We start from the raw sequence: 11,038 nt of genomic DNA, 5'->3' as shown, positions 1-11,038 counted from the left end.
CCATAGTCCTAAATAATATGCTAAGACTGTTAATTCTTGATTTATCTGTTTCACTTATTATTATTACATTAGTTTGCAATTGCAGCAGACAGAGATTTAGCATTCTTCAACTATTCTCTTCTTCCACTCTTCCCATCGTTCCAATATAATTATGCAGACAAGTTTAGTTAATCCAACATGACTAAGTATAATTGACTATTGAAGCATGAATTATACATAAATTATGTTTCTTTTCTGATACATATTTCTTTTTCCAGATTTAATAGATGTCTTTTTTTATTTGCTCAATTTTCTCTATATCAATTGTTAATTCTTGCCATGTACTACAACAGCTTCTTATTATAGGATTTTATAGAACCAAACATATCAGACAACTCATGATCTCCATGCTTTCCTGGAGATACTCCTCCTGGAGCCTCCTGTTCTTGTACACTTCCAATCTAGATGTGTTGTTTTATAAGCCTGCTACATATTTATTATCTAGACTTCCCTTCTAACTCCCTCTGGGAGTTGCAATTACAATAACTTTAAAAAATTCTAAGCAAATTAAAATCTCATGTGAAAAACAATGTCTGACATTAGTTAGCTTTGGATGCATCCTACTTGAGTTCTTAGGATGGTGAGTTCTAGCCTCCATTTCTTTAGTATTGTACTCGCTCCTCCACAGCACAACTCCTTAAGGGTGCTATTGCTCAGGGTTTTAAGAGTTATGTAAGGATAATAAAAAAATAGATGAAGAAACAGCAAGAGGAAAATATAATGTACTCATTGCAAAAACGTTGCAAAAATACCAAAATGTGGAAAGAATGAGGGACATAATCTCAGCCCTCCTGGTGGCTCAGTGGTAAAGAATCTGCCTGCAATGCAAGAGACTGTTTGCAGTGCCTAAGACACTGGTTCAGTCCCTGCATCGGGAAGATCCCCTGGGGAAGAAAATGGCAACCCACTCTTGTATTCTTGCCTGGGAAATCCTGTGGACAGAGGAGTCCAGCAGGCTAGGCTACAATTCATAGGGTTGCTCCCCCTGCATTGGGAGCACAGAGTCTTAGTCACTCGACCACCAGAGAAGTCCCTACTTTCTGCATTTTAAATAACAATTTTATATAAACATTTTTCTAGGGGCTTATAAATTATTCAGAAATAAACCTTTTAAAAGTGGCTGCATAATAGCCCATGCAGTTGAAGTACCCCAATTAATAAGTCTTCTACTGTTGTATCTTTAGATTGTTACCAATGTTTCACCATTATAAATAATGTTTGGTAAATATTTTGTCATAAAAGTGTTTGCATAATTGTAATTCTTTCCTTCAGATATATTTTTGCTAAGTCAAAAGATATAAATATTTTTAAGGCTGAAAGAAGGTTATTTTTTTTTGCTTGATGAATTTTCTTCAAAGATGTATCTGACACTCTTACTTAAATTGTCTTGATGTATTTTGTACTTTTTACTGGCTACATTTGAATGCAGCTAGTATTAGAGAATCAGATGGTCAGTTATCCAGATGTATTTATTTTATTTTAATTGGAGGCTAATTACTTTACAATATTGTAGTGGTTTTTGCCATACACTGATATGAATCAGCCATGGGTGTACATGTGTTCCCCATCCTGAACCCCCCCCCACTTCCCTCCTCACCCCATCCCTCAGGGTCATCCCAGTGCACCAGTCCAGAGCACCCTGTCTCATGCATCAAACCTGGACTGGAGATCTATTTCACATAAGATAATATACATGTTTCAAAGCTATTCTCTCAAATCATCCCACCCTCGCTTTCTCCCACCAAGCCCAAAAGTCTGTTCTTTACATCTGCGTCTCTTTTGCTGTCTCACATACAGGGTCATCGTTACCATCTTTCTAAATTCCATATATATACGTTAGTATACTGTATTGGTGTTTTTCTTTCTGACTTACTTCACTCTGTATAATAGGCTCCAGTTTCATCCACCTCATTAGAACTGATTCAAATGCCTTTTTAAATAGCTGAGTAATATTCTATTGTGTATATGTACCAGAGCTTTCTTATCCATTTGTCTAGATGGGTGGCAGAAATAGATGTTTTAGGTGGACATCCAATAGATGTCCATTGGATAAGATGGACATCTAGGTTGTTTCCATGTCCTGGCTATTGTAAACAGTGCTGCAATGAACATTGGGGTACATGTGTCTCTTTCAATTCTGGTTTCTTCAGTGTGTATGCCCAGCAGTGGGACTGCTGGGTCATAAGTCATCCAGATTTAATTATGTACAGTTCAGGACAAAAAGAAAAAGATCATATCTTAGAAGATGCTTAAGATAAAGTGGTTCAGAAATGTTACAGGTAGGATCAGATACAAATTTATCTCCAGCTCAGAAGTGCTCTGCCTTCTGCTAAGTCACTTCAGTCATGTCCAACTCTGTGTGACCCCACAGATGGAAGCCCACCAGGCTCCCCCATCCCCGGGATTCTCCAGGCAAGAACACTGGAGTGGGTTCCATTTCCTTCTCCAATGTGTGAAAGTGAAAAGTGAAAGTGAAGTCGCTCAGTCGTGTCCGACCCTTAGCGACCCCACGGACTGCAGCCTACCAGGCTCCTCCATCCATGGGATTTTCTAGGCAAGAGTACTGGAGTGGCTTGCCATTGCCTTCTCCGCTGCCTTCTAGCACATCACAAAGAAAATCCACCTCTGGGCTTGTGTTTATAATCTCCCTCCCTTCTTGCTCCTCCTTCCCTGCTCTTTTCTTTCCTCCCTCCCTCTCTCTCTTTCTTTCTTTTAACAACATTATTACCAATTACAACAGCATGCGTGCGTGCTCAGTCTTGTCTGACTCTTTGAGACCCCATGGGCCCCAGGGTTCCTCTGTTTATGGGATTTTTTTTCAGGCAAGAATACTGGAGTGGGTTGCCATTTCACCCTGCAGGGACCTGCGTCTTCTGCATCTCCTGCATTGGCAGGTGGATTCTTTACCACTGAGTCACCTGGGAAACCCACTTAAAACAGCATATAATGTAAATTCTAGTAGCTATTGGAACAGTATGCTAAACTGTTATTGATCAGAATACTGACGTTTATACTGTACACCTAAAATGAATAGGAATTGGGCATTCTTTGGCATTGCCTTTCTTAGGGACTGGAATGAAAACTGACCTTTTCCAGTCCTGTGGTCACTGCTGAGTTTTCCAAATTTGCTGGCATATTGAATGCAGCACTTTCACAGCATCACCTTTTAGGATTTGAAATAGCTCAACTGGAATTCCACCATCTCCACTAGCTTTGTTCATAGTGAAGCTTCCTAAGACCCACTTGACTTTGCATTCCAGGATGTCTGACTCTAGGTGAGTGATCACATCTGGGTTGTGAAGAGCTGTTTTGTACAGTTCTGTGTATTTTTGCCACCTCTTCTTAATATCTTCTGCTTCTGTTAGATCCATACCATTTCTGTCCTTTATCGAGCCCATCTTTGCATGAAATGTTCCCTTGGCATCTCTAATTTTCTTGAAGAGATTTCTAGTCTTTCCCATTCTATTGTTTTCCCCTATTTCTTTGCACTGATCACTGTGGAAGGCTTTCTTATCTCTCCTTGCTATTCTTTGGAACTCTGCATTCAGATGGGTATATCTTTCCTTTTCTCCTTTGCTTTTCACTTCTCTTCTTTTCAAAGTTATTTGTAAGGTCTCCTCAGACAGCCATTTTGCTATTTTGCATTTCTTTTTCTTGGGAATGGTCTTGATCCCTGCCTTCTCTACAATATCATGAACCTTCGTCCATAGTTCATCAGGCATTCTGTCTATCAGATCTAATCCCTTGAATCTACTTGTCACTTCCACTGTATAATCGTAAGGGATTTGATTTAGGTCATGCCTGAATGGTCTAGTGTTTCCCCCTATTTTCTTCAATTTAAGTCTGAATTTTGCAATGAGTTCATGATCATCTCACACGCTAGTAAAGTAATGCTCAAAATTCTCCAAGCCAGGTTTCAACAGTGAACTGTGAACTTCCAGATGTTCAAGCTGGTTTTAGAAAAGGCAGAGGAACCAGAGATCAAATTGCCAACATTTGCTGGATCATCGAAAAAGCAAGAGAGTTCCAGGAAAACATCTATTTCTGCCTTATTGACTATGCCAAAGCCTTTGACTGTGTGGATCACAATAAACTGTGGAAAATTCTGAAAGAGATGGGAATACCAGAACACCTGATCTGCCTCTTGGGAAACCAGTATGCAGGTCAGGAAGCAACAGTTAGAACTGGACATGAAACAACAGACTGGTTCCAAACAGGAAAAGAAGTACATCAAGGCTGTATATTGTCACTGTGTTTATTTAAATTATATACAGAGTACATCATGAGAAATGCTGGGCTGGATGAAGCACAAGTTGGAATTAAGATTGCCGGGAGAAATATCAATAATCTCAGATATGCAGATGACACCACCCTATGGCAGAAAGTGAAGAAGAACTAAAGAGCCTCTTGATGAAAGTGAAAGAGGAGAGTGAAAAAGTTGTCTTGAAACTCAACATTCAGAAAACTAAGATCATGGCACCTGGTCCCATCACTTCATGGGTAACAGATGGGGAAACAGTGGAAACAGTGGCAGACTTTGGATTTTTTTGGCTTCAAAATAACTGCAGATGGTGACTGCAGCCATGCAATTAAAAGACGCTTACTCCTTAGAAGAAAAGTTATGACCAACCTAGACAGCATATTAAAAAGCAGAGATATTACTTTGTCAACAAAGATCCGCCTCGTCAAGGCTATGGTTTTTCCAGTAGTCATGTGTGTGAGAGTTGGACTATAAAGAAAGCTGACTGCCAAGGTATTGATGGTTTTAAACTGTGGTGTTGGAGAAGACTCTTGGGAGTCCCTTGGACTGCAAGGAGATCCAACCAGTTCATCCTAAAGGAGATCAATCCTGGGTGTTCATTGGAAGGACTGATGTTGAAGCTGAAACTCCAGTACTTTGGCCACCTGATGCAAAGAGCTGACTCATTTGAAAAGCCCCTGATGCTGGGAAAGATTGAAGGTGGGAGGAGAAGGGGACGACAGAGGATGGGATGGTTGGATGGCATCACCGACTCAATGGACATGAGTTTGGGAGTTGGTGATGAACAGGGAGGCCTGGCATATTGCAGTCCATGAGGTCACAAAGAGTCGGACACGACTGAGCGACTGAACTGAACTGAAAATGAATAAGTGTTATATATATATATTATATCTCAGTAAAATTGAAAGAAAAAAAAAAACCAGTCCTGCATCCATCATTTCCCTGAGTGGTAAACTCTTCACCTTTCAGATTGCATTGATGGCTCTGACAAAGGGCTTAACTTTTCCTTGTGTAATGAAGTTTCTCCCCTCCTTGCTGGAAAGAGGACAGGCTCTCAATAAACAGAGTATCATATGGTAGGATGAAATCTAACAGATTCCCATCAGACAGGGTTTGTTTTTATATCCTAGACCAGGAGTTAACAACTTATCTGACCAATGAAGCCTAACTCTGTGGCTGTTGTTCAACCACTAAGTTGTGTGGAGACAGATTTTTTTTTTTTTGAGTATACACTGTATCCATGTAACATGTTGGACTCTTTACAAACATTATCTTGTTTAATTCTCAACCCCATATAGTCAGTATCCTCAGTTTACAGTGGAGGTAACTGAAGTATGAGAGGTCAAGCTACTTGTATGAAAATGTGTAGTCAGAGGCACAGATGGAATCTGATAAAGTAAGTCTGTCATCAAGCTGGCAGGCAAGGTGGGGGTTGGGAGGACAGACACAGATAAAGCTTGCTGCAAAGTTGGCAAGAACCATAGTTTCTCTGTAACTACAAAGTGTTATAATTATCCTGTTTTGGGGTGACCACTGTTTTCGTACTGAAAAACCTTGTTTTCTAACATCATAGAGTATCCAAAACGTCGTTGTTTGAAATTATATCAGTTATAAAGAAATACCTTACTTTGCCTAGAGGTTCAGGCAGGAGGCGAAGGGGGCAACAGCGGATGACATGGTTGGATGGCATCACTGACTCAATGCACATGAATTTGAGCAAGCTCCAGGAGATGGTGATGAATAGGGAAGCCTGGAGTGCTGCAGTCCATGGGGTCGCAAAGAGTCAGACATAACTGGGCAACTGAACAACAACAGCAGTATCCATTAGCCAGGCTAGAAGGATGAGTGGCATTTTATGGCTTGGATAGTGTTCATGTTTTGTCTGTGTTCAGACTTGGTTATGAAGAGGTCCTGTTTTTGTATTAATCCATCATGGTCATAGATTGTCCTCGTCTGATGTTGATGTTCTATGAAACAGTTCATGTCCAACAGGAGCACATTAAGACCTAGCTGTGAGTGTCAGCCCAGCTCATAGTATTAATAAATCCAAGGTCCAGCAGCTGGTCGTACCAGATCAGTTCCTGGATGTCAAAGGATGTTTTTTTTTCTTTTCTAAACCTATATATATGTATGCATGTGTGTGTGTACAGGTGTGCATATGTATACATGCATATGTCTATGAAAATCATCCAAAATTCCAACTCTAAAATTCAAGCAAAAACTTATATTTGAGATGTTTTCCACTTTATTTCCATTTTATTCAAACAAAAACTTATATTTGAGATGTTTTCCACTTTATTAGGCATATATATTTACGGCTTGGGCATGGGCTATGTATATATTTTTTCTGAGTCTGTGCTTATATATTTACTTTATTGCATTGAAGTATATTCACATGATTTAAAAAAATACAGAGAAGTCTTCTTTCTGTCCCTCCCTTACCTGTTTAATCCCCACACTCTCCCCCCAAAATTGTATATCTTTCCAGAGATATTCTTTATGTTGATAATATATAGGAATGTGAATGTATCTCCTAGTGTTTCATTTTTCAACTTAAAACAGATAACCACTCAGTTTTGCCTCTTCCTTTTCTATTAATCCATCTAGGAAATATTTCTGTTTTAGTATCTAAAAAGCTTGTGCATTCCTAAGGAAGTCTTATTTGAACTTTATTTAATGATGAACACGTTATCTCTTTTCAGTCTTTGCCACCACAAAAATCATTGCAATGGATACATTTGTCCATCGTCATTTCACACATGGAGGAGCAGAACCTTGGAGTAAGTTCCCCAAAATGAAACTGCTGTGTCAAAGGGTACACACACTTGTAATTTTGAGAGTTATTGCCAGGCTGTCCTCCACTGGGGTTATAGAAATTGACAGTCTAATCAGTAGAGTAAGCAAGTGTCTGTTTTCCCACAGACTCACCAACAGTGTGTTATCAAACTTTTCCTTTTTTTGCTAATCAGATGGTAGGAGATAACATTTCAATGGTTCTAATTTGATGTCTATTATGAGTCTAGATGAGTTATTTTTTTAAATAGCCATTTTTTTTAAGAACACTTCTAGGTTCACAGCAAAATTGAGCACAAGATACAGAGTTCCATTTTACTATATCACCTGCCCCCACACAGGCATAGCCTCCCCCACTATCATCATCTCCCACGAGAGTGATACATTTGTTACAATTGATACATGCTGACACATCATCATCACCTAAATTCCATAGTTTACATTCTAGTTCACTCTTGTCCATTCTTTCAATTTGGACAAATTTATGATGACAGGTCGGAGAAGGCAATGGCAAGCCACTCCAGTACTGTTGCCTGGAAAATCGCATGGACAGAGGAGCCTGGTGGGCTGCAGTCCGTGGGGTCACTAAGGGTCAGACACGACTGAGCGACTTCACTTTCACTTTTCATTTTCACACATTGGAGAAGGAAATGGCAACCCACTCCAGTGTACTTGCCCGGAGAATCCCAGGGACGGCAGAGCGACTGAAGCGACTTAGCAGCAGCAGCAGCAGCAGCAGCATGATGACATGTATCTACCATGATAGTATCCTACAGAGTAGTTTCACTGCCCTAAAGATACTCTGTGCTCTGCTAATTCATCCCTTCCACCCTCCTAACTTCTGACAGCCACTGTTCTTTTCACTCTCTACATAATTTTGCCTTTTTCAGAATGTCGCATAGTTGGAACCGCACTGTATGTAGCCTTTTCAGATTAGCTTTTTTTCACAAACTGATATGCATTTAAGATATCTCTTTATTTTTTCATGGCTTGATAGATCATTCTTTTTAATGCTGAATAACATTCCACTGTCTGAATGTACCACGGTTTATTTATTCATGTATTTATTGAAAGATATCTTGGTTGCTGCCAAGTTTTGCCAATTATGAATAAAATTATGATATTGTTAGAAATGTCTGCGTATAGAGTTTTGTACAAACATAAGTTTTCAACTCATTTTGATAAGGAGTTCAATTGCTGGATCATATGATGAGTACATTTAATTTTCTAATGGTCTTCCAAAAAGTGACTTAACATTTTGCATTTCCACCACAATAAATGAGAGTTCCTATTGCGCCACATCCTTTTCAGAACTTGGTGTTATTAGTGTTTTGGATTTTGGCTGTTCTAACAGGTGTATAGTATAGTATCTTACTGATGTTATACTTTGCATTTCCCTATCGCTCAGCTGGTAAAGAATCCCCCTGCAATGTGGGAGACCTGGGTTCAGTTTCTGGGTTGGGAAGATCCCCTGAAGAAGGGAAAGGCTACCCACTCCAGTACTCTTGCCTGGAGAATTCCATGGACTGTATAGTCCACGGGGTCGCAAACAGTAGGACACAACTGAGCAACTTTCACTTTCACAATGACATATGATGTTGAGCATCTTTTCATATGTTTATTTTCCATTTACATATCTTCTCTGGTGAGCTGTCAGGTCTTTTGCTCATTTTTAAATTAGATTGTTTGTTTTCTCACTTTTGAGTTTAAAGAGTTCTTTGTATATTGTGAGTAACATTCCTGCATCACATATGTCTCTTCCAAATATTTTCTTCCAGTCTGTGGCTTGTCTTCTCATTCTCTTGAAAGATGAGTCTTTTTATTATATGATGAAGGGCCTTTCTAGTTCTTTTCTATGAACTTCCTATTTAGATCTCTTGATGGGTTATATTTTAGAGACATTTGGTTGTTAGATTCTAGCAGAAATTACCTTTTTCTAAAGTCATTCATGTCTCCACTTGCAAGTTCCTCCAAATTGAAGTCTCAGATCAACACATACATTTGTATATACCTGGGAAACTAATTCTAAATGAAAAGAAATCTGGTGATAAAACTGTCTTCAGCAAATTCCTAATTTTTAGGCCAATAATTTTTGCTGGCAATAGCCATTTACCTTTCACTGTTACTTAACTGATAGACAGCAAACTTTTGGCCTTTATTGTTATGTCAGAACTGTTCTGTATTAATAACAGCTCAAGAGAGCCAACTGTTCAATTTCCAGGAATTTTGTGAGCCAGCTGTTAAACAATGCCATTATTAAAAATTAACTTATATACACTTACAATTCAGAGAAGGCAATGGCAGCCCACTCCAGTACTCTTGCCTGGAGAATCCCAGGGGATGGGGGAGCCTGGTGGGCTTCCGTATATGGGGTCATACAGAGTCGGACACGACTGAAGTGATTTAGCAGCAGCAGCAGCAGCAGCAGCACACTTATAATTAAATAATTACATCAAGAACAAAGACCAAAAAATGATCAAAACTCACCACTTCCTTATTCTGCTACATTTTGCCATGACCTGCATTCTTGAAGGCATTTATAACGACTGACTCTGCAGGATGAAAGTCCTATTCAACCGTGTGTAATAACTGCATATCTCTCCCCAGTTCTTCACTCATGACTTTGCAAAGAAGCCCCTGCTAGGAGTATTATCCCAGCAAATGCTGCAGCTCAGGGCTTTTCTCTCTCCACCTCTCAGAAAAACAGCTGTCAACCATGAACTAGCACTCTATCCGTTATTGATGTGTTGGCTAGGGAGCAGACCAAATATGCCACTCACTTATTCAAAAAGAGTTCAGAGTACTTAGTCCCCGTGGCTCTAAATTTGCCTCAGTTTATTAATTTAGAGAAAATGCAATAGAAACTGAAGCAAATTCCTTTATTCAAAACTAGCTTTGAAGCAGCAGTGGTGGCTATGTATCTTAAACTCACTGAACCCAGTGGTATGCAAATCAATTAGAAGATTTCAAAGGACTTGCTGTTTTAGCAGCTTGAATAATTAGGATTTCCATCTCCTGGCTTGGATTTCTTCTGCAGCTTTGGTGGGAGAATGTGTCGCAGGTGATCGCAGATGTGCTGAGGCTCAGAGCTGGGCTCTCTAAGACTGAGGCAGCTCCCCAGGGGACCTCCTTCCTCTCAATTATTCCAATCTGCCTATAGTTCTGACTCAAAGTTTGCTAAGAAGAAAGATTCCAATAGTACAGTGAACTCGCTTTTCATTTTCTTTTTTTCACGTTCAAATCTCAAGTGACTACCCTTTGATTGCTTTCCTGAAATACACAGTTTCTTTTTTTCTCACTTAAAGAAATCTTACTTTCATCCTGATGCATTCCTGTTTGATCAATTTAGGACTTCATATTTTGTATCCCGATAAGATCAAGCCTTCTTTTGATTTTTGCTTTTGAGTTGAAAAAGCAATAGTATTTGAAATAATTTTAAAGAAAAAAAAGAATTAATGAAAGAATGAAAAAGAACCCCAGATTTTAAACTCTACTCTCACACTAGCTGTTGCATTCTTAGATATTTCTTTTTCTCTGTTTCTCTGCCAGTACTTGCCCATAGGCATAGTATTATTTCCATGTTTGAAATAGTGGCATATACTCATTTTCATAGTCTGTTCTTTTTGTGTGATTTTATATCATAAATCTTTTCTTTGTGCTACAGTATTATTTTCAGACTTAAAAGCCTGAATTTTGTGCAAACGTGTTGTGATAAAGCTTCTAAAATGACCCCAATGATTTCTGCCTCCTACTTGTCATGACCTTGTGTAGTCCCCTCACCTTGAGCTTGGTTGCTCTTATTGACTGCCTTCTAGTGTCAGGAAGGAAAAACTTTTCCTCCAATCCCTTAAATTTAGTGATTGGGAGCCTATGAATTAAACTGATAAAAGACATATTAACAGGAGAAAAGACAAATTCTAAATCACACATATTTGCAGGGGCACA

This window comes from Moschus berezovskii, chromosome 14 (genome assembly GCF_049115385.1).
Source record: "Moschus berezovskii isolate FMDL1 chromosome 14, NW_MosBer_1.0, whole genome shotgun sequence".
NCBI classification, from domain to species: Eukaryota; Metazoa; Chordata; class Mammalia; order Artiodactyla; family Moschidae; genus Moschus; species Moschus berezovskii.
Note: the sequence above shows the minus strand (reverse complement) of the source record.